The following is a 24,055-nucleotide window of genomic DNA, read 5'->3' on the forward strand; positions in this document are numbered from 1 at the left end:
AAGAAATAAGCCGAACTCCAAACACTGTTGCCATTACGGCTACTCTGGCTGCAGCTGCTTTAAGATCTACTCAGCGGGCACAGGTTGTAGGAGGTCAGACTGGTTGGCACTGTCTAAATAACAGTGTGCCAATTTAAACTTATTTAAATAAGGAACAAGTAATAGGTTTATTCCATGCTGAAAAAAAGAAGAAAGAGAACACAACGTTTCGGCCGTGGAGCCACACCTGAAGAAGGCTCCACGGCCGAAACGTTGTGTTCTCTTTCTTCTTTTTTTCAGCATGGAATAAACCTATTACTTGTTCCTTTGCAGCCTACGCATGCTGACGCAGCTATCCACCTGAACTATTTAAATAAGACTATTTACAATATAATACATGCTCCAAAAGCGTTAATACTGCACTGGCTGCTATTTGAAACGCCTTCATAAATGACGCGTAATAGAGATTGATGCAGCTGGCTTTTATGCTTCACAATACATTGCAATCAGGAAAATATACTGTATTGTAATCAGGAAAATAAATCAATTATTAATATGCAATACAACGTCTGTTCTTAAAAATGATAGCTGTTTTACACTGACGTCGCTCTTTATGAGATAATCCAGATTGTGAAGACGACTGCACCCTAGCAGATCAAAGTATTACACGAAGGCTGTAAAGCACACTGAATTTATCTGAATATTTGATATCCGCGATCCGTTTAGGCTACAACAGGCAACTTGGTGCCTCTCCAGCAAACCATTTCTCAGTTTTGTGAATTACTTGTGCTTCCAACCCACCACCATCTGTAGCTTGTCAGGATGGCCGGGTGGTCTCATGTGTCAGATTTAAGGGCTCATGTTTTTCCATTGCTTCTAAAAGCTGCCGTCTTTTCCCTGCCTTGCGTTTTTCCTGTCTTCTTGTGCTCGCTGACAACGACAGGAAGAGGAAAACAGAAACCAGCTTGGGGGCACATGATGGGCAGGGAAATACTTCTTGAACACTTATGTGATTAGCAGAAAGTCAAATAGGCTCCGATTTTTGCCTTAAGAACTCTTTGGGCTGCCTGTAATCGAGGAAAGATTAACTGCAAAGTATGCATTCAAATGTGAAAGACCGAAATATAAAACCTGAAGACTTATTAAAAGAAACACTGTTTTCCTTTCAGTTTCTCCTGTATTTCACTGGCTTGAGACACTGTGTCCGGGCTCAGCGGTTATATAAGAAAAGACACAGGCACGGTTCATGGTTCTGCGCTCCCCGTGCGGAATGCGCGTCTCTTCTCTCCTTTAATACCTTCATACACTCCTCTCAAACCACAGCTAATTCCCGGAATATTTCAGTTTTACCTATTTCACAGGTAGTGGGTCTTTCTTTCCGAGATCACAGGTAGAAACAATAAACACGGGGAAATCAGGAAGGTATTCCTGATCGTAGGCCAAGATGTGCAAAAATAAATTTCCTAAAATCCAAGAAGGTCCAGTCACGTTCAGGTACTATTCTGATGTAGATGAATATTTTTGGGACAGCTCTTACAACAAACAGGCAAATAAACATTTTTTATTATTTCATTCGAGCTGTAGTTTTGAAAATGTTTTTTTCCATTCACTAAATAATACAAAACACAAACCCACCATAAACGTCTGACCATTGATATTCCTGAATTATAAGCTCGTACACACGTACCGCGAAATTTGTGCAAGAGTCAGAGCTGGCAGGCAGTTGAACGAATATGATGCCTTTCAGGGGCCGAGTATTAGACACGCGTTATCATGCGGAGCTTATTCTTCCTCTACCGCAGTCTTTGCCTCAGACCACCCCTCTTGGCACATTAGCACTTTAATTTTCGATTTTCTGTATAGAACACCGAATATCTTGAGGAAGTCTGTCAAGCAAAGACTGCTGGATAATTGAGGTGCAAACATGGTTCAAAATCAACATCCTCTGCTATTGCCGTTGATTCTTTGAGAGTTTCTTCAAGTTCTTCATCTGACCTTCAATATCGAGGGATATTGAGCATAATACCGTATTATTTGTAGCTTTCTTTTGATCGCCTGTTTTATTAAAATGCCAGCCTCTTTTACTGTTATTTTAGATGTTTGGCAAGGTGTAATATCCTCCCTCGCATCCTCAGCTAAAATATTTTAAAAGTACAACAAAATTACATTATATTGAACAGCACTAGGTTAACATTTAGAATTCAAATTAAAGTAAATATACGAAAATATTAAAATACAACTCCGGCGATCTGTCGTTTATGCTTGTCAAGTTCTCAGATAATTTTGCATTGTATTTTTAATTATTTTAGCTGAGGATGCAACAGGAGTATAAGTGAATTCTCCCGCCACCCATTGGAACATACATTTCCATGGGTGAATACTATCTGCTTGGAAGTTGCCCTTGTCGGTAATTATTGGAAATTCCCGGTAATGTTGACTCTACCGCAGTCTTTACCTCTGACCAACCCTCAGTTGTTTACTACTGCAAATATCAAAATAGTTAAGGTTTTGCGGACAAATTAAATATCTGTGGTGATGATGTTTACTATGGGAGGAAATGCGTCCCTGGGTGGGCTCAAAACACCCACCTTTGGGTTAAGAATCGAACATGCTAACCAAATGCACCACAGAAACGCTTACACGGCGCTTTTTTTCCATTTACATACTTTTGGTGAACAAAAAAATCGCTCACATTTCATCTTTCGTAAGATATATGATTTTAAAAAGTTCCACAAAGGAAATTAATACATGCATTAAACCAAATCAAGCCCTCTGTGAGTGTCCCGAATGATCTGTTCTGTAAAACAAGACAGGAAGAAAGGTACAGCTAGAACTTGAATGCAGGACTTCCTCTTTATTAAACAGGTGCTTTATGCAGCTAAACCATGGCGCCGGCAGAGCGCTATTCTTACAGCCGCTTGGACACAATGCTCTGAGACATCTGCGTTCAGTGTGCGCTGAGCCTGCTCGCTGAGCAAGTTGCCTCCTTTTCATGCACTAGCAGCCCTGATACTAAGAGACAGGATGAGAAATGGCTTTTATCTGGCACTTTTCATATCCAAGGAGATCAATGTGCTTTCCGTGTACAACAGGGTGTCCTCTATATCGCCACTGAAGCACAGGACACGCCTGGTGGATTGACATCACTCAACAAAATAGTGAAATGGCAGGTGGAAGAGGAAAATGACCATCAAGAATGAAGAAATTAAGATGATCTTGAGTGTGCCAACTCACAACCGAAGGGGCGGGCTTTCTTGTTGAGGTGGCCGAGTGGTTAAGGCGATGGACTGCACGTGTGGGTTTGAATCCCATCCTCATCGTTGTGAGCTTTTGACTTGTGATCCATTTCTAAGTCGGGTTTGTGTATTTTTGCTACTGTAGTAGAGCAGTAATATTTCTAGCGTTGGCTGAACATGGCTTACAGCAGTAGGGGACAGACAATAGTCTCTTAATATTTAGGTTATATTTATGTTTTGTACTGCTTTCACCTGACATTAATAGTAGTCCTGATGAACGATTTAGGGACATGGTGCATCTTGAAAAATGTTCTTGTTAATTTCAATTTGGAAAAATTGCACTCACCAGAAGCTGAAACAGGTTGTGTTTACATAATGCGCAATGCAATAGCAACGTTTGGATTTGAATCTTACTATGAGTCCTTACCTGTTACAGGAGGTGTTATAGGACTTTTTTAGCTCAGATACAACTATCAATTCATCTTAAATTTCTACTACATCAGTATTAGCAATGTTATCTTTACCTAGCACTAAATGTAGCTTTAAATAAGAGTAAAATTTAAAATATATGTAAAAATAAATGCTATTCCATATATTGTAACTTTGTGGTATTTAGAAAGTTTATCTGAGGATGCATGGGAAAGTATTATACCTTGTGAAACATCCAAGAAAAGGTAAAAGAGGCTCATATTTTAATAAAATTTTCGATCAAAATAAAACCACAATCTGTATGATATTATCTTTAATATACCAAGATATCGATGTTCAGTTGAAAGATTTGAAGAAACTCTCCAAGAAGCAACTGCAGTAGCAGAGTTTTGATTTGAACCGATGTTTGCACCTCAATAATCCATTAGTCCTCGAAAGAAGCAAAGGCAGGGATGTTTTGAGTGTCACCATGATCCTCTTCTCAATCCAAAAGAAAGATTTTGTATGATCCTGATCCCACTAGAAAAAGAGTCAATTTCTGCCTGCACTGATATCCCTTCAAACGTTTTGTAAGATCTCTGGTAGAATATACAGTAGAATCCTGGTCCATTTCTTCTACTAAAAGAGACTATGGGAGTGAGTATTTTGATGTTGAACTGGGATTTAAATAGATAGAAACACTACACTACATTGGGCTACGCGTATGACAAAACGTATGCATTTTGAGTTTACCTTTCCATAGCTCAGTTGCTATAGCGTAAAACTGTTTCAAAAAGCAGCGGGTGATTGTTATGTTACTGTTTTGAATCCCGCTCGAAGGATGGTGTTTTCTTGTTCCTTAAAAATTAAAAAGTGAAAATAGCGAATTTGTCTTTCACTTTTACGTTCACCGAAAGCTCAGCAAACAGAGAAGCAGAGGCTCCTGTTCTGATCTATCCTCACATCTGATTGTCTTGCTTTGACCTTTAAAATGTGCACTGTTGACGGTTCACTCTTCCTAACACAATTAAAGACCTGCGGAAAAGACTCGCTATCAGGAGTTTAGTTCAGTGGTAGCGCGCATGTACTCTATGAAGCTTCGTTTTCAATCGCTGGCGTCTCCACTTCTTTTTAAACGTGATATCTTTCCTACCTCTTAGGACTTCCCTCGTGTGTGAATTTCAGGGAGACACATAAACCCTTTGTCTGAAGAGACAAAAGAGACATTTTTTTAAACCAGACAAAATGAAAGACGAGGTAATTATAGACACGTACAAAACACGTGAATCTAATTGAGAACATGTGGACCGGGGCGATGAATTTCTAGTAGCGGCTCTGAGCTCACTATAGCGCAGTTGAGCAAGGTGCTAGTAGGGCCAGTGGTGGATAACGTGTCTGACTTCAGATCAGAAGATTGTAGGTTCGATTCCTGCCTGGCTCGTGAAGCTTTGAGACCATGCTATTCAACACTGTCACCTAGTGTGTGCAGTCCTACACAACCTTACTATCGACTGGATGAGTTTTCTGTTCCAGTTCATTCCACACATTCCGCCTGTTTCACCACTGTTATTGTTGGACCACGGCCACAGATACGAGAAGAGGTACTGTTCTGAACAACTGTCTTAAATAATCAAATTGAAAAAGGTGACAATATGTTTTTTTTCTTTAACGTAACCTTACATTTGCCTATAAAGTTCACACTATTTTCTGTAGCCGCTTTTTCTGCTGTCTCCTGAGAAACACAAGTATAGAGTTAAAACACAATAAATAATACCACAAATCTATTCAGTTAACACCCAGATGTGACAGAGGTAACTTGCACCCCCTTTAAATATGTATTTCCTTAATTTCAGTTCTCTTCCCTCCCCAAGATACCTGCAAATTCACTATCACATATTAAAGGCTGTACATGCATTACATTAAATAACATTAAAGTTAATTATTAATAAATAATACTATCATTCATAAAGACGTGTATTCATAAGATTCATCGTGAATAGTTGTGGTGTCTGGAAAGCAACTGTAGTTAAATATAGAAAAAAGAGTTGTAGTTATTGAGGTAATTTCAGGTAGAATGTAAGAACTAAAGTTAACTAGTCCAACAGTAATGCGTGGGGTCCTATCAATAGAAAAAAAAAATAACCCGAAAACACAACAACCACAAAAGGAGAAGTCTTCTGGGAACATAGGAAAATCCCTGTAGTGGTCTAACAACTATAAAAACAAATAAACAAATGAAACAACTTCAAAACATAAAGAAAAAGAACATTAAAAAATATCGGGGGAACAACAAAAACACAGAATCTAAGTGCGAGAGCTTTTTCAAGTTTTCGGTACTCCATCGTGCTCCTCTCGTCTAAGTAGATATCTCTCAGGTCAGTTGGAGGTCCACAGCTGATGGTAATTTAAGTAAGTAGCTGTGTCAGCATGCATGGGCTGCAAAGGAACGAGAAAATGTTTATTCCATGTTGAAACGAGAAGAAAACACAGCAGTTTGGCTGTGGAGCCTTCTTTGGGTGTGATACAGAATAAACCTTTACTTGTTTATTTCATGTTAATTTAGACCCAATCTCCAGCAAATACCTAAGAGCACCTAAACTCGTCAGTTGCTTTCAGTAGTTTAAGACACAGGCTACACTACTTCAGGTGAGATTTAAACTCACACCCTCAGCATGACTCTGCTGTAGAAGCAGACCAATTGCGCCACTGGAGCTGTGTAACTACCTCTCCTCATACAGACTTGAGCTGCAGAAACACAGGGCGAAAACAGGGTTTCGGTTGTGGATCCATCTCCACTTGGTGGAAAGGGACAGTAAAATAGCAAGGAAAATACTAGATAAGAAACTGAAAGAATTGTGCTCACTGCAAACTAGGAAGGAAAGAGGTGACCGGATACGTAAAACAGCTCGGCGGATAATTTGTAACGACATTCTTTGGTTACAATCAGCAAATGGATTTCTCTTCATGTGCAGTTTGAACGTTTGTTCTCCCAGATTGGGTGGTTATATAAGATAAGCTGATATAAATTAGGACTAATCAGAATCAATACAATTGATGTCTGGCGAAGGCAAATAACCTTTGTACATGATCTGGAATGTGACTGGTTAAATTTCAGCACAGATACAACCTCCTTTATAAGGGTGTGCACACTAATACAACCAAGGCATGGAAAGTTTTTTTTTTAATTATTGTTCCAAAAAATATTCCATTTGTTTTTTTTTCTTAAATATTGTTGATTAAAAGATCTTATTAAATTTGAAAAAATCTGACTGTGAAAAGTAACAACATGTTAGTGAAAAAATCAGTAATGTGAGGAAAGATGGATTGTAGGAGCCCCTTGACCCTCCATGTCATGCTGTATTTCTCTCTCATTCTAGTGGGAGTGGTGCCGTCGCTTCTGGATAAAGTCTGTCAGTGGTCATTCCAGACAGGTCAGGTATGACTGCGCTTCGGCACAAGAACAGACATGTGACTTGCTATTACCCTGACAGTGTCTCCATTCTTCCAGAGCCCAGATAGCTCAGTTGGTAGAGCACCTGACTTTTAATCTGAGGGTCCAGGGTTCAAATGCCTGTCTGGGTGGTTGTCCTTTGCTTAAATCTATTGTGAATGTCATTATAAATTGTCTTTTATCTTTCACTCTTCTAGCTGTCAGTGGTTATTTCAAATGTTCATCACTTGTATTTTCTTTGGTGTTTCATTTAACAAACCGAAAGTGTTCAAAGTGATTTGTCACTCTACTCCACGTAGATAATCTAAATGAAATCACAGTAGCGTACAGGACACGCAGTGAGTACTCTTGAATACAACAAGAGGAAAGGCACACTGCACATCTGCAGAACATCACCTCTGAGTTTACAGTGACATTGGAGATTGGAAACGATGTCGTTTTTTTTTTATTAAAGGTTCAAGGAAACCTGAATATGTTTGCTAAAGTATTTCAGAATCACAGTCAAATCGAGTACGATTGCTGCACAGATCTGCAGTCTGCAGTTAGAATACTGTTTGTGCGTTGTATAAATCCGCCGTTCAAAGTTTTTCTAAAACTACAGAGATACGTTTTGGAATGCATCTTCCTGTAAAAATAAAATCTCTACACGGGCGCTATAAGCAGAGTCTAAAGCCTGCTTAACAGAAGAACTATATTCAGAGGGCCAAAGAATTGAATATTTCACCAAGTGAGAGGAAGCATCTCAGAAAAAGTAGGTGTAGTTGCTTCCACGCATCACAACACCACAAAGTCAGACTACAAGTGCTGAAAAGCCACTCAAGGGTAACCCGGCTGAGCGCTCTAAGGAGCTGGATTAAAGCTCCAGTCTCTTCGGGGGCATGAGTTGGTATCCCGCTGCTGCCCCATATCTCCTTGTTAAGAATCACGGTTCTGTTGTTGTTGCTTCCATGTGATTTAATCAGTTTCAGTAGAATTAATTTGAACAATTATATCATAATCATATTTGTTTTATTTCTCCTACCATTGCAATTTGTGCACAAAGATTTAATTTTTGTGCACCCCTTGTGTAGGGGGTCAGATCTATAGATGTAGTAAACACATAAGTGGAGACGCTGTGTCTGCTCTCTGTGTGAGAGCCAGGCATGAAGAATAATCTGTGGTCTGGGAAGAAGAGACCCTCTTCGGCAGCGCTCCTCACAGGAGAGAATTAAAAAATATATTTTTCAGTGACGCTAATTTTTCTCTTTGGGGAATTAAAAGCACTTGGAGTGACTGACCTCATGGCACCATGGTAGCGTGTCTGACCCTGGATCTGAAAGTTGAGTGTTCAAGTCATGTTGAGGTTAGCTAGTGTGTTTTCAGGTGTTGCTGCTGCTGAACCTGAAAGGCTCCCCATGCAGTTGAGCTTTATCTGTACACATCTAAATGAAATAACAGAGCAGTACAGGACATGCTGTCCACATTGTGGAAACAGGAAGGCAACTCAGAGATTGCTTCAGAGAACGTGTTAGGGATGTGAAGATTAAAGATCTCTCCAAGCCCATTGTTTCTCATTTCACCTCTGACGGCCATGACCACACTAATTTCTCCGTCTGTGTTTTCAAAGATGGTTTTCCGAACTCAAACATCAGAAAGACTACCGAAACCAAAATTATCCTGCAGCTTTGATCACACCTTCCCCCTTCTCTTAACAACAGACTACTCTTCTTCTAAATTTTCTCCATTCATTGAAATGTTTCATTTCACACCTCTCTACAGCTATTCTGACTTCACACCTCTTGACTGGCCTCTCTTTCTGTCCCCTGCTCCCGCCTCTCGCTCCTCCTCTCTCCATGCCTTTGTTCTCCTGCTACATTACCTTTGCTTACTGCCTTGTCTTTCTCACACCTGAAGAGGGCTTCATGGCTGAAACGTTGTGTTTTCTTTCTCCCTTTTTTTCAGCATGGAATAAACCTATTACTACTTCTTTTGCAGCCTACACATGCTGACGCAGCTACCCACCTGAACTATTATAATAATATATATAGATAAAATAACACACATATAAGACCACTTTATTGGCCATATACAATTTCAGGTATTAGGATTTTGTCTTTTAAAAAAACCCACAACTTGCTCTCATAGCACAGGGTGAACCATTTATACAGTGTCCCTGGAGCACTTGGGTTTAAGGGCCTTGTTCAGAAACCCAACAGAAGAGGATTTCTCTGATGGCCACGAGACACGAGCTGACAACCTTCCAACCACAGGCACAGCCACCACACAACCCCATATACCTTAGATAGTACGACGGCGCTGAGCTCACTCTGGTGCAGTTCTGCAATGTGAGGAAAGGCAGTAATGCAATGGATAACGCAGATCAAAAGATTGTAGGTTCATCTCCTGTCTGACTCATATTGCTTTTAAAACTATCGAGCTCCTCAGTAATAAATGTCCTTTATGTAAGTGAACTGCACCTGACAGCTATAAAACATACTTTGGGTCAATTGCAACAAACTTTCAAAAGGAGCACACAGCTGGAGACTAGATAACACGATTATATCTTGAGATCATCTCCAGCTCTGAGCTCAATTGCAACGAAAAACTCTGCGGAACAAAGCTGGAGAGCAGCTGAACTTGTGCTCAGGTTTCAGCATTGTTGTTTTTCTAATTAACACTAACTGCAGGAGCTCTGATTCAAAGCTTTTCAATTATTCTGGTCAGTGTGTTAATATGTAGGTTATGAGGTATATGGGTATATGTAATATCATAATTGTTACTTTTTTTGTCTGTCCAAGTATATAACTGGATATTGTCAATTTCCAATTAATTATTACATATATTTTAAAATATTGCAGATCTGGGTAAGTTGGCTCACAAAAGCAAGAAACTTAGAACGGGACTTAAACAAAGAGACTTTGGCTAGGTTTTTTTTCTTATACTTCATTGACCCAATGGTGTGTTTCAGTCTTCCATAAAACATTCATAGCAGAGGATGGTTTTGGTGCATCAAATTCTAGGTTATGAGCCCAGCACACTTCAGCTGCACCACTCTGCTGTGTGATGAAGGTGTTAACACAGCCGTTCTTTCTATGCCTCCTAAAAGCACACCTGAGATGAAAAGTTGCAACGGTAAAAGATGTCACCTTAAGCACTTGGTGTTTTTTAGTACAGATCTTCACACTGTGCTTTACATGGTAGATCTCAAGATCGCTGAGAAACAGAGCTCCTGCTTTCCGACGCTACTGATACTTTAATCGTGAATCACCAAATCTGAACAAGAATCGGCAAATCAAAACCCAAACACATATTCACATCGGTGTCCTAGTCAATAACAATATGATGCATTTAAGAATCTGTGTGGTCTCGTGTTATATTTCTTACCATAAGAACCATAAGATTGTTTCCCAACTTGTCGGGATCGCAGGAAGAAAGTCCAGATTAATCCATTGGGATCGTACTGGATTTAATTGAGATTTTGAAATGTTTCTTGCAAAGTTATTCAAGTTTGCTTGAAACTTTAATAAAAAAGCTATTTGAAATTTCTTAGCTTAAAATCTCTGATGTTGCGGTTACTAAACTTGGACATGATGTTCCGAAGATGTGCAATGTGGTTTTATTCTTCAAGAATTCTCACTGTGCGAGCCTGTACTATGACATTCGATTTTGTTTAGATTATCTAGGTGGAGTACAACGAGAAGAACACCTTGAATTTTTTTTTGGTATAGAAAAAATGCTAATAAAGAAGTCTTTGACGCTATGAATAATAATAATAATAACAGTTTTGAACTGATCAATCTGTATTCTCTTGCAATAACAACTTATAATGTGGGAAGATTGGCTCTGGGTTTTTCTAAGTCCTAGTGAATGGTGTGAATATGTTGAATGCACTCTTGGGATTATCTACGCAAAAAAGGAAAGAAATTCATTTTAATCAAATACGTTCATTATCATGTTCTTCAAGGTACCATTGTGGTGCCAAATATTCAAGGATGTAAAGGATACGACTTTAAATAAGAACACCCGAACAGCACAATGAGTAAAAGTCTCAAGCCAGTCCCCCAAAAGAAAACTGACATTTCCGCTTCAAATTAAATACTACAGTCCCTGACCTTTACGTTTTGGCTTGAAATATGTCGGTCCCAATAAGCTCGGGTAGTGCTCATCTGTGTAAACTGTAAAGTCGATTACATGTGGCAGCAGATCAATTCCGTGAAATTTATGTTGTCAAGACCTGGTTTCAAAACAGGGTTATTATTGCCACAATATAATAGACTACCCACTATATTGTTTCAAGATCTATTCAGTGAGCACAGAAAGTTGTATAAGGGCTAGACTGCTTTGCACTTTCTAGATACCAGTATGCGAATTTGAGCTTTTTAAAATTATTTTAATAATAGTCTTTACAATAAAGTTAGTTAAAAAAACGTAACTTATCAAAGTAAGAAACAGTATTGTTTCAACAAATTTAGCCTTTTTATGCTTTTATTTTTTATTCTTTTTATACTTTAATATTTTACACATCACATCACAGACCATCTTGAAATTAAACAATTAGAAAACTGGAACACAACCTCAGTTCCCCAAAGAGAAAAACTGTCTTACACTGACCTCATTCCTTATTAGGAAACCAAGGTTGTGAAGACAATCTGTTGTTTCTGTTCCTCCAAGGCATCAGCGAAGGAAAATATTATGCTAAAGTTGGGAAACACACTCCGAATGGTCCATATATTTGATTTCTGTGATCCGTGTAGGATACAATAGGCAACTTGGTGCTTCTCCAGCAATGTGTTTCAGGGAGGAACCTCAGTTTAGTTCAGTTTACTGGTGTATTCAGCACAGCTCCCTGTATCACTCATGCAGCTGGCCAAGTGCTCAATGGCGCCAGACTCAAGGACTTGTGTCTTTCCAGCTCATTTAGGTGTTCTGGTCTCTAAAAGGAGCTCAAATCCCCCTCCAACCACAAGCATTTTTTTCCCTGTCTTACGTTGTTCCAGTCTTCTTGTGCTCGCTGACAGTGACAGGAGGAGAAAAACAGAAAAACTGCTTTCCTGATTCATATTTATTTTATTAAAATACAAGTATATCTTTCAGCTTTTGTCACATGGCTTCTAGCAAACTCAAAGCATGACTTAATGTTGGCCTTTTCAGAAGCGGCTTCCTTCTAGCCACTCTCCCAAAGAGACCGAATCTGTAAACTGCTGAAGAGATTTTTCATGTCTGCACAGTTTCTCCCATTTCAGCCAAAGAGCTCTGCAACTATCAGTGACTCTTGGTCACTTTTCTGACAATCACCATTCTTGTCCGGTTGCTCAATTTGGTAGGAGGGCCTGATCTTAGTAGTGTCTGGGTTGTGCCATGTTTTTCCTATTTTGTTACAATGGGTTTTTAACGGTGCTTCTAGGAAGGTTCAAAACTTTGCCAATCTTTTTATAACCTTCTCCAGGTTTTTTCATCCTAACAACTTCATCTCAAAGTTCCAAAGGCAGCTCCTCAGTCTTCATGACAGCAGGACTGATCTGATCTGCTGTTTCAGTTGCGAGACCTGACAGTGATATTTACTGTGCAATCAAGCAATTGAACACTGGTGAATTTGAAATGAACACAGGTGTACCTTGTCAACGTATTTAGTGTGATCTCTCAAGATAATTGACCCAAATTAGGTTGTTAAAACAAAGGGGGTGAATACTTATCAATTAAGTAATTTTCCATTTTTATTTTAAATATGTCTTCAGAATTATAAATACTTAATTTCATTTTAACATTATAGAGAATTGCTTCTACAGGAGTGGAAAAAAACATTTAAATAATTTGACTTTGCAACACAGCAGAAGGAGAAATAAACAATGGGGCATGAATACTTTCTGAAGGCACTGTATATATTGCTTGTCCTGTCTTGTTTAAAAAAACAGTTGCATTGGAAAAAAATATATATATATGGAATTATTACAAATGGTGCCAAAATAGATTTTCCTATTAAAAGAGATTCATACAGTATCTAATTCTTTATTATTTACCCTTTATTGCATAAATATTTATTGTATTTGATATATATCCTCTCTTATCCACATAAATTAAACTCCATGACAAGAACTATTTCTGTTTTAGTCAACTGTAAATAAGAGTATAGTCAAAATTTAACTGACCAGATGAACTCAAAAGTGGGTGACTTCAAAGTGACTATGACTAATAGACATTTTGGGAACAAGTAAAGTTTTGTTCCATGCTGAAAAGGGAAGAAATTAAACGTTTCGGCTGTGAAGCCTTCTTCGGATGTCACATGCTGACGCATCTACCTACATATCTACCTTGACTTGACTAAGACTATGATTAAATAAAAAACCTGGTGACTAAATTGATGTTTTTAAGTCACCTAACTGGATAAAACTCTTCCCACACTGACTGTAGTTGAATGGTCTCTCTCTTGTGTGAATGCGCTGATGTAGTTTTAAGAGGTGTGAGTGACTAAAACTCTTCCCACACTGGCTGCAGCTGAATGGTCTCTCTCCTGTGTGAATGCGCTGGTGGGCTATTAAGGTACTTGACTGACTAAAACTCTTCCCACACTGACTGCAGCTGAACGGTCTCTCTCCTCTGTGAATGCGCTGGTGGGCTATTAAGCTACTTGACCAACTAAAACTCCTCCCACACTGACTGCAGCTGAATGGTCTCTATCCCGTGTGAATACGCTGGTGTCTTTTTAAGTCACTTGACTGAATAAAACTCTTCTCACACTGACTGCAGCTGAATGGTCTCGCTCCTGTGTGAATGTGCTGGTAGGGTTTTGAAATACTAGAATGACAGAAACGCTGCTTCTCCCTGTGCCATAATGGCAGTTTATCCACTCCATCTGAGCAAGGCCTTGACTGATTCTTCCTCATCCCCTGATCATGCTGGGGACTCTTATTCTGCCAATGCTCCATGGAATGGTCTTGCTCTTTGTGCTGAAACTGAGATCTGTTTTCTCCACCATGTCCCTCAGTGTGCTTCTCAGCAGTGTGAATCATCTGGGGCTCCTTCTTCAGCTCTCTGAAACTTAAACCGTCCAGTTCATTCAGTTGTTCCTCTCTTTGCCCAAGAACAGACATAGTCTCCAGTTCATTAAAACTTTCAACAATTTTCTCAGTAATCAGATTATTAAACCTGTGTGTAAAGTCATTAGATACAAAGGGATCATATGATTGTTTGAGACTCTGCAATGACAGTCTCTCCACTTGAACAGAACAATGCCTAATTATCAAGCCCTGTAGGAGCTGCTGTTGCTCCTCCCTGTACTGACTCTTCTCTGTGTGCTGTGACTCAGTACTGTTCTCTTCACCAGGTACATCAGTCTGCTGCTCTTCAGGGTCAATCAACTGGGGCTCTGTGTCCTGTTCTGTGAGATTTAAAACATCCAGTTCTTTACTGTGCTCTTGTACAGAGACACAGCCCAGTTCATTACAACCTTGTGTAATATTGTTCGTGTCCAGATTATTAATCTTCTCTGTAAAATTATCACATACTAAGAGCCCAGATGTCTCACTCTCAGGCTCTGTCTTCATCATGGGCACAGAGTCCAGATCATTGACACTCTGTCTTCTCTCTGTGTGCTGCTCACTTACTGTCTCTTTCCCTTCTGCAGCAGTGAGCTCTGTCTCCTGTATCAGAATGGAGACCCACTCCTCCTCACTGCGCTGCTGTTCAAGAGGAGCCCTGTCCCCAGCGTCAGAGAGAGCACTGGCCTCTGAGCCTGTAAGCACAGGACAAGAGGACGAGACCTTTATAATAATAAACTTTATTTTATATAGCACTTTTAAAGGTGGCTTCTCAAAGCACTTTAAAAAAGGCCAACAACAAAAAATACACAATATAAGCACGGTGAGAATGCACAGTTAAAGGAAACAGTAGATGGTGGTACTAAGTCCAGTAGGAGCAGAAGGGTAAAGGACAGTTAAATAAAGGCTCTTCTGAAGAAGAAGGTTTTGAGTCTGGATTTGAAGAAGTTTAGAGAAGATGACTCTCCGATATCCTTAGGGAGAGAGTTCCAGAGCTTGGGGGCATAACAGGAGAAGGCCATGTCACCCATAGGGTGTAGAAGGACTGGGGGACAAATAGTTGTACACAATTAGAAGAGCGAAGGTTGGGAGGTGGGGAGTAGGGCGATAACTCAGACAGGTACTGAGGTGTCAAGCCATGGAGAGCCTTATAGGCGAGCAGGAGGATTGTTCAGTCGATAAGAAACTTGACAGGAAGCCAGTGCAAGGACTCCAGAATAGGAGTAATCTGAACACTTGCACTAGACCTGGTCAGGATTCTGGCTGCCAAATTTTGGACATACTGGAGTTTGTTCAATGTGGATTTAGAAGAGAGTAGAGCTTTACAGTATTCGATTCAAGATTAGACAACACTTTTCAGCCACAGTTAGTGATAACATAGGGCATAGTCAAGCAATATTTCTGAGGGGAATGAAAGATGTTCAGACAACATGCTGATCATGTGGGTCGAACATCAAATATCATCCTCAAGTGTTTCCAATATAGACTGAAGCTCAAGTACAAGACCATCTACAGATAGGGTTACAGCACTGGTTTTATAAAGTTGATGGGTGGTGCCAATAAGCATGACTTCAGTCTTGTCACAGTTAAGATGAAGGACATTTTGAATCATCCAAGATTTTATATCGGAGATACAACTAAATACATCCACATCAACGTCAGGTTTGGTATGGATTTATATTTGAGTATCATCAGCATAGTAGTGATAACTGAGGCCATGTGATCTTAAAAACTTTAAACTACACACTCATACTAGTACACCCACAATCAATTTGGGTTGTTTAAACATAGCGGAATAAGTTGGTATAAGGGGGTGTTCTGATTTAGCTTTGTCAGAAACCTAACTACCATGTAAAAAGTAAGTCTACTGTAATAATATCATAATTACATTACATTTACATTAACACTGCAGATAGAAAGAGAGTGGTTAATACAGACACACTGACTGGACATAACAGTACTTTAACAGTACTTTGCACTGAGAGAGAGAGGGGTTAATATAGACACACTGACTGGACACTACAGTACATTAATTCTGCACAGAGAGAGGGGTTAATACAGACAAACTGACTGGACACTACAGTACTTGAACATTGCACTGAGAGAGAGAGGGGTTAATATAGACACACTGACTGGACACTACAGTACATCAACACTGCACTGAGAGATAGGTGTTAACACTGACTGGACACTACAGTACATTAACACTACACTGAGAGAGAGGGGTGAATACAGACAGACTGCCTGGACACTACAGTACTTTAACAGTACTTTGCACTGAGAGAGAGAGGGGTTGATATAGACACACTGACTGGACACTACAGTACATCAACACTGCACTGATAGAAGGGGGTTAAAACAGACACAATGACTGGACACTCCAGTACATGAACACTGCACTGAGAGAGAGAGGGGTTCATACAGACACACTGACTGGACACTCCAGTACATGAACACTGCACTGAGAGAGAGAGGGGTTCATACAGACACACTGACTGGACACTCCAGTACATGAACACTGCACTGAGAGAGAGGGGTTCATACAGACACACTGACTGGACACTCCAGTACATGAACACTGCACTGAGAGACAGAGGGGTTCATACAGACACACTGACTGGACACTCCAGTACATTAACACTGCACTGAGAGAGAGGGGGGTTAATACAGACATACTGGATTAATATTTCAGACACAGACCCTGGAGGACTGTAATACTTAAACTAATTAAAATATTTTTATATACACAATCATTAGTAGACATATAAAAATCTAGACCAATACAATGTAAATACAATATTAATAAATGTTGTTTCCTAATGACGTTGGAGTACAAATTGATTCAGTGAAACAACTGTTGAATCTGAACAAGGTGTTTTCAGCACAGTAACCGGACAAAACAGTTCAGTTTCCAATAAAGAATCCCATTGCACACACATGTCTTTCCCACGTCACTCTGCATCTCTCCACTATATTCTCACCTCTTTCGGAAAGTTTATTTGATGACAGTTTGATACTTTGTTAGAACGCGTACTGATAATGAGAATGTTTACTATTGTGAGATGTTTTCTTTAAAATAAAGTTTGTTATTTAAAAAATCTCAGCAGTGAGTTAGTTATAGACACTGGTTTTTAACACACACACACTCTGACTTCATACAAGTCACCACACTGACCTGACAATCGTTTCATGTCCATTTCTTCTTTTATTCCTGCAGTCACTTCACAGGGAAGCGTCTGGGTACCCTGATCTCTTCCTCCTCCCAACTCCTTCTCCCACAGCTGCAATCTCCACTTCAGGCTCTCGTTTTCCTTCTTCAGTTGCGCCATTTCACTCCCGACACTGTCCTCCACACACTGTGTGATTTTAAACACGGGCCGTCTCACCAGGATCTGGGAGACGCTGCGGAGTTTGTCTTGAAACTCGTTCTCGGAGTCAGACATCCTGTTTCCAAAAACTTCTGACACTTCATTCACGATCGATTTGAGCAAAACGTGCATGAAAGAGTCAAGCTGGGTTTGCAGATTTAACAAGCACTCCGCCATCCTTATTCAGAGTCGGTCAGAAACAAAGGCTGACTTCCGGAGTTTAAACAGAACAACTTATTTTTTATTCTTCACAGATCCTTTTGTCAGGGCTGTGCTCTGTTCAAGCATAAACACAGTCGACAAGACGTTACGTATTCAGAACCTGAAGTTATTTTAAAGAAAAACAACAACTTCCTTTATCTAAATAAAATGATTCAGTCAGCCCACACGTGGGTGAAATACATGCAGGGTCGCGCAGTATAATGACGTCATTCGTTTGCGCGGCCGCAGCTTCAAAACAATCGAGAAGCAGAGCTGAGAAAGAGGAGTTTCTTTAACAGGATATAAACTTCTCTGCACCTCCTAGCGCCACCTAGTCAAGAGGAGTGAATCACCTGCGACCTTTGCCGTTCGTGACGGAACAAATTTATTTTTTTGCCCTTCCACAACCCTCCTCCCCAACGAAAACGTCTCAAGTGGATTTTTTCAAGTGGATTTTGATCTCCCTATGCAGGTTTTTGGTTAAAGAAAAAAAATGCTGTCGTTTCTTGCCAACTGGCAGTATTTCTTCTGCACTGATAAGCAGGATTTCTATTTCATATTTCATGTTTGAATTTGTCCATTGTCCATAATTGTTGTTTATGTTTGATAACAGACAAAATATGACAACCCCTCTATTGAGCATATACTTTATTTTCCTGATCTACTGTAGCAGCCCCGACACTGAAAAACGAAGAGAAAATGGCTTTTATCTAGCATGTTTCATGTTCAATGCGTTTGACATATCCCAACAGCGACAGAGTTCTGTTGCGACACTGTTTCTACTTTTATCTTCTTTCTTTACGCTTTGATAAAAAAAACGAGAAATCGTGCAAGGGGAAAAATGTATTTTTTCATAGAGAAAACGTGCACCAGGAACTGTTGTGTTGAGAAGAAATGATTTAACACGATAGGTGACCTTATTTACCGGAGCAAATGCTCACCCAGCAAGGTCTGGAGAACTTGGAGAGTCTGGTGGATGTGATAATTTCACGGTATTGTGGAAGAAAACAGTCTTTCTTTGAATTCTCAATCAATCGGAATTTCAGTGCAAAACATAAACCCTTTGTCTGATTTAAAGAGATTATATTTTAAAACTCATAAAAATTCAGAAAACACGTTTCTCACTTTGAAATTTTAGACGGAGCGGTGTATTACTAGTAGCGGCGCTGAGCACACTACGGGGGAATTCAGGTTATGTGATATACTAGAGTTTTAATAAATAACGCATCTGATTTCGGATCATAAGATTGTAGGTTCGACTTCTAGCTGGTTCGTGTAAATTTTAATCAGGCTCTTCAGTAATAGATTATTTAATGAACCGGACCTGAAAGCGAACGTTGGGTCTGTTTTCTTTGTTTTCCAGCATGAAATAGCAAATCGTTACAAAAAGCACCAGCTAATGTCCAATAGCGTTTTTTTTTTCAAATTACATTTTCAGGTTTAAGACACTTTTTAATAAAACACAAGTGTCCTTAAAATCTCCAACTTTCAGGTTTGTTTTACTCTGTAATAAAACAGAGGAGATCTGAAACCTCCAGGATTCCAATCTCTGATGTAGCTGTCCCTAAAGACGGAGGTAATGTTTAGCAGATGTGAGTTGTGTTCACATCTTGTATTCAAGGGTATTCGCTGCGTGAGCTCCTAAATGCGTGATCTATATTACTCTATTTTGTTTAGATTATCTATGTGGTGTACAGATAGAACTCAACTACATGGTGTGAATTCTGTGTTCAGCACACGCAGAACTTGAAAAACCTCGACGTGATTTGAACACGCAGCCTTTTGATATGAAGTGAGACGCGCTTCCGTTGCGCCACGAGATCACGGGGGCTACTTTTAAGCCCCCCATCAGCGTCGCAAATTTTCTTTTCCTCTTGTGAGGAGCGCCGCTCTTCCAAAATGAGTCTCTTCTTCCCAGACCACATTTTATTCTTGCTGCGCAGCCCAGTGGGCAAAAGACGTATAATATACGTCTATTAAACGTATACCTTAGACGTCTAAATGTGGTCTACAATTCGTCTAGAATGAAATTCTAATATACGTCTAAAGTTATACGTCAATTATACGTCTATGTTTAGACGTTCATTATACATAAATGGTTGGAGTTCTATTATACGGATAAATTTAGAGGACTATTATACATATATGGTTGGAGTTCCGGATAACTTTAGAGGTCTATTATTCGGATAACTTTAGAGGACTATTATAAGTATATGGTTAGAGGTCTATTATACGTATAACTTTAGACGTCTATTATATGTATATGGTTAGAGGTCTATTATACGTATAACTTTAGACGTCTATTATACGTATATGGTTAGAGGTCTATTATACGTATAACTTTAGACGTCTATTATACGTATATGGTTAGAGGTCTATTATACGGAAAACTTTAGACGTCTATTATACGTATATGGTTAGAGGTCTATTATACGGATAACATTAGAGGTCTATTATACATCAAAGATAGATTTTATAGGTGTAGAAACAAGTAAACCAAGCCAATGATTAGGTTTAGAAATTTATTCTGAAAATACACATCCACACCTGAAACATACGTATTTCAAATTATACATTGTATACAATCAATCAACAATCAACACATGGGCAATAATCATAAAAAACACAACTAGTCTTAAACTTCAGCTACAAATTCTGGTAACATGGCAATATACAGTATAGTAATGACAAACACAAAACTAATTACATTAACACACTAACTCAAAACCACATTTTGATTCAAATATACATTTTAAAATGTACAACTTTGTACAAATATTACAATGGAAGTTAAGACGATTTTTGTCCACTATTTGCAAACCCTGTCTAATTGTCCTAACAGTTAGAACCAAAAACCTATTATTTTCAGAGTCCAGATCTCCTGGCCCCCTGCCTTGCATATGCATTCTTCAAGTAACACATTGCGTGCTCCTTTATTTCTTTTTCTGTTGATGTAGGGTGGGACTTCAGCACCGCAGCTAGGAGAAAATTATATAATATTACTTCCCAAATAAATGATGATTAATATCTTCTTTAGTATAATCTAAAAAATGAACGGTTTACTAAGCTCAAAGCTGAAATAAATGTATAAAATTTGGCTTGCATCATAGCAGTTGAGCAATAAAGTCTGTCCTAATTACCCAAAGTTTGAAAGTACAACATAGAATAAGAATAAGAGAAACGGCAAAACGGTTTTGTGTCATCTTCCCCATTCACACTATTTTATGTGCCATTTTTTTGCTTATTTACATACTATTTTAATCAAAATAATATTAAGAAAGATCTGTATGTATTCAGATAGTATTATTATTGTTCATACTTACTCGTCAAAAGAGGATTGCTGAGATATTTGCAGATATACTTCTACGTTTGAAAAACGTGTCCAAAATGGTGACCAACGAATACTAGCAATGCATTGTGGTATATAACCGGAAAATATGCTGGGTTCGATATTTTCTCAACGTATGCGTTTATTAATGTTGTCGATATTATGGTTGAAATTTAACATTGATAATACATCGCGGCCATGTGCCCCCTGCTATGAGCTGATGTGCAATTTTAACGCATGCAGTTAGTAAGGATCAGTCACTGTTGTATGGTATTATATATAATGACATTATGGAATAGGATGGGGACAGGCCTGGCATCACGGGGGGAGGGGGGAATGTCGCCCCTTCAGTTTTGGGCAAAAAGTTTTACCTAACTTAATTTGTGCCCTAAAAAAATAGTTGTACTTTGTCAATGGTCAGACAACACTAAATGACACGAACAGTCACTCAGTCTGTTTGATGGGCAGGAGGGCTATCCGTCCAGGAACTGCACATATCAGTGTCGTTATTGAGTGTCAACATTACGATCCTGTTTGCTCAGGTGGACCGATTCCTTGCAGTAGTTTATCATTATACTTAAAATCGTTATATAACTAGGACTAGTTATAGCAGTCTGCAGTCTGTGCTTTCTGTTGGTTTTACAACATTTTTTTCTTAACGATTCAGAACGTCCATGTAGCTGCAAAAATGAACGCTTATGGTACTTTTCGCTCCAGGCAATACAAACCATGAGAGTGACGAAAAATGTAAAACTGAACTTCATCGCAAATACCAGATTGCTAGTCGTTATCTTCTATCATGAAGCACTAATCAATGGCATAGCTGCGAGATTTCATTTGGGTAGCTGCACCTTACAGCTCCGTTTCAACCGAAATATCACTCCCCCCTCAGAATTTCAGACGCCCCCCTACAGATTTTTCCCCGTGCACCGCGCACTGATGGGGGACGGGGTGTCCAGGAAATGGTATCAACTTTTGTCAAGAAAATAAAAATAGAAACTCTTTAGGCACTCAAACATTTTACTGTTTTTTTTCAGGCAGGTGGCAAGACCCCCTCAGCAAAACCCTTGTATGCCAAGCTGTGGGCATTGATTCGTCGAATATACGTATATTCACGGCGAAATTACGTCCATACGTATATATACATCGCCTCGACGTATAATCAACGTCGAATTGCAACCGTAATGAATAAACGCATATATAACGTCGAAAACACATCTAACACAGTGCCTGAGGCTTTTTACTGTATGTATCGTGTGTGCCGCAACTAGGAGTATACGGCACAGTGCACGAAGTAAATTATTTTGGCAGTAATTAATTTATTATATTTACTATATGTATTATACACGTGTAAATTAATTACTGCCAAAATAATTTACTTCGTAATTTACAGTAAAAAGCCTCAGGCACTGTGTTAGATGTGTTTTCGACGTTATATATGCGTTTATTCATGTCGTCGATTTTACGGTTGCAATTCGACGTTGATTATACGTCTAGGCGACGTATATATACGTATAGACGTAATTTCGCCGTAAATATACGTATATTCGACGAATCAATGCCCACTGGGAGCTCTTGAGCAGGTATTGTTCTCGACAACAGATCCAGGAACACTGATTGTTTTTTTTTTCCCATTAAGTACCCCATGGTGCAACGGTAGCACGTCTGAGTGTTTTAAGTACATGGGAGTCAACTGATACTGAACAGGTTCTGCTGCTGAACCTGCAGCCTTCACCATAAGGTCCAATTCCCCAGCCTTCTGACCTTATATGTCCATCCCTTCTCGTCAGAATTCGTATTTTCACAGGGTACCCTTCAGAAATCGCAGTATAGAATGAAAAAACTCCAATAAATTTCGGCCGCTGTTGGTGATTTTCCTTTAAAAACAAATGAATCTCCGAAACTTTTACGGAGTGTATCACTTGCACTGAGACCGAGACGTGTTAAGCTGTACATGAGTCTTTGTGGCTCGGCTGTTAACCAAAAAGGTGGTGTTTTGAGCCCTCCCAGGGACGCTGAGCCTTTTAATGAACACACCCTCCTCACTTCATTTCTCCACAGGCGGTCTTGTACCGCAATCAAATACAGAGCCTGTAGGGGGCAGTAAGCTCGCAAATATAGCTCGCTGTGTATATAATGCAGAAGCAGAGGTTAGTTTCTCATCTGCATGTTGCAGAGCCTTAAGAAACACGTACCAACAGCTGGGGTTTGATCCCTGCACGGGCTATTAGTTGAAAGGCCATTATAAATGACGTGTAACAGATTTTCCAGCTGGCTTTTATGTTTCACACTAAATTGCGATCTTGAAACCAAAATAATTAGAAATATGGAACACAACCGTTGTTCCCCAAGAAGGAAAGCTGTTTTACACTGACATTACTCCTTTTAATATTATCCAGATTGTGAAGACAAAGGAAAATATTACACAAAAGTTGGAAAGCACACTCTCAATCCATCTGTATATTTGATTTCCGTCATCCATTCAAGGGTGCTTGGTGCTTCGCAAACAAATTATTTCAGGGAAGAAACTTAGTTTAGTGAACTACTGTTGTATTTTCACTGATTGAATTTGAACTTGTACTCTCTTTGCATTCTCAGATATAATATTTCAGAATTACAGTTCAAATGTGTTGGAAAACTTCACAGGCATTATTAGGTTAGGACTGTACAATTGTATTTTAATATCTTGGTATATTTACCTTCATTTTAATATAGAAGTAACCATAAATGTTGTTATTTTGTACGTTTGTCGCACTTTTTAAAACATTTTAGCTGAGGATGCACGGCGACTATTATACCTTGTGATACATGCAAGACATCTGTAAATGAAGATGTAATTACAATAAAATTGGCAATTAACAGAAAACCACAATTTGTATGATATTATTCCTTGATATCGATTATCAGTTGAAGGATTTGATGAAACTATCAAAGAAACAGCAGCAATCGCAGATGATTTTGGTTTTTGAACCATCTTTACACCTCAATAATCCATTTGTCCTTGAAAAAAAGAAAAGACAGGCATGTTTGAGTTTTGAGAGGAACGATCCTCTTCTGGATCGAAAAGAAAC

General features: G+C 39.1%; 1 protein-coding gene and 1 long non-coding RNA gene across 3 annotated transcripts in view; one reads left to right on the plus strand and one right to left on the minus strand.

Annotated features, from left to right (window-relative positions):
* The window catches only part of LOC148666772 (scavenger receptor cysteine-rich type 1 protein M130-like), a 361,406-nt gene that overhangs the window by 128,330 nt on the left and 209,021 nt on the right, over nt 1-24,055 (plus strand). The gene's annotated exons all lie outside the window — the stretch shown is intronic.
* On the minus strand, nt 1,525-17,865 carry LOC148666791 (uncharacterized). Of its 2 annotated transcripts, XR_015936956.1 has the most exons (3): nt 17,263-17,865; nt 11,665-14,782; nt 1,525-6,059 (listed from the first exon to the last, which is right to left on the minus strand). It is a non-coding gene; the product is annotated as an uncharacterized LOC148666791 (long non-coding RNA). The 2 variants fall into 2 exon arrangements; XR_015936955.1 differs by lacking the exon at nt 1,525-6,059 and having other exon boundaries at nt 11,521-14,782.

This window comes from Lepisosteus platostomus, chromosome 5 (genome assembly GCF_059453375.1).
Source record: "Lepisosteus platostomus isolate fLepPlt1 chromosome 5, fLepPlt1.hap1, whole genome shotgun sequence".
Classification (NCBI taxonomy): Eukaryota; Metazoa; Chordata; class Actinopteri; order Semionotiformes; family Lepisosteidae; genus Lepisosteus; species Lepisosteus platostomus.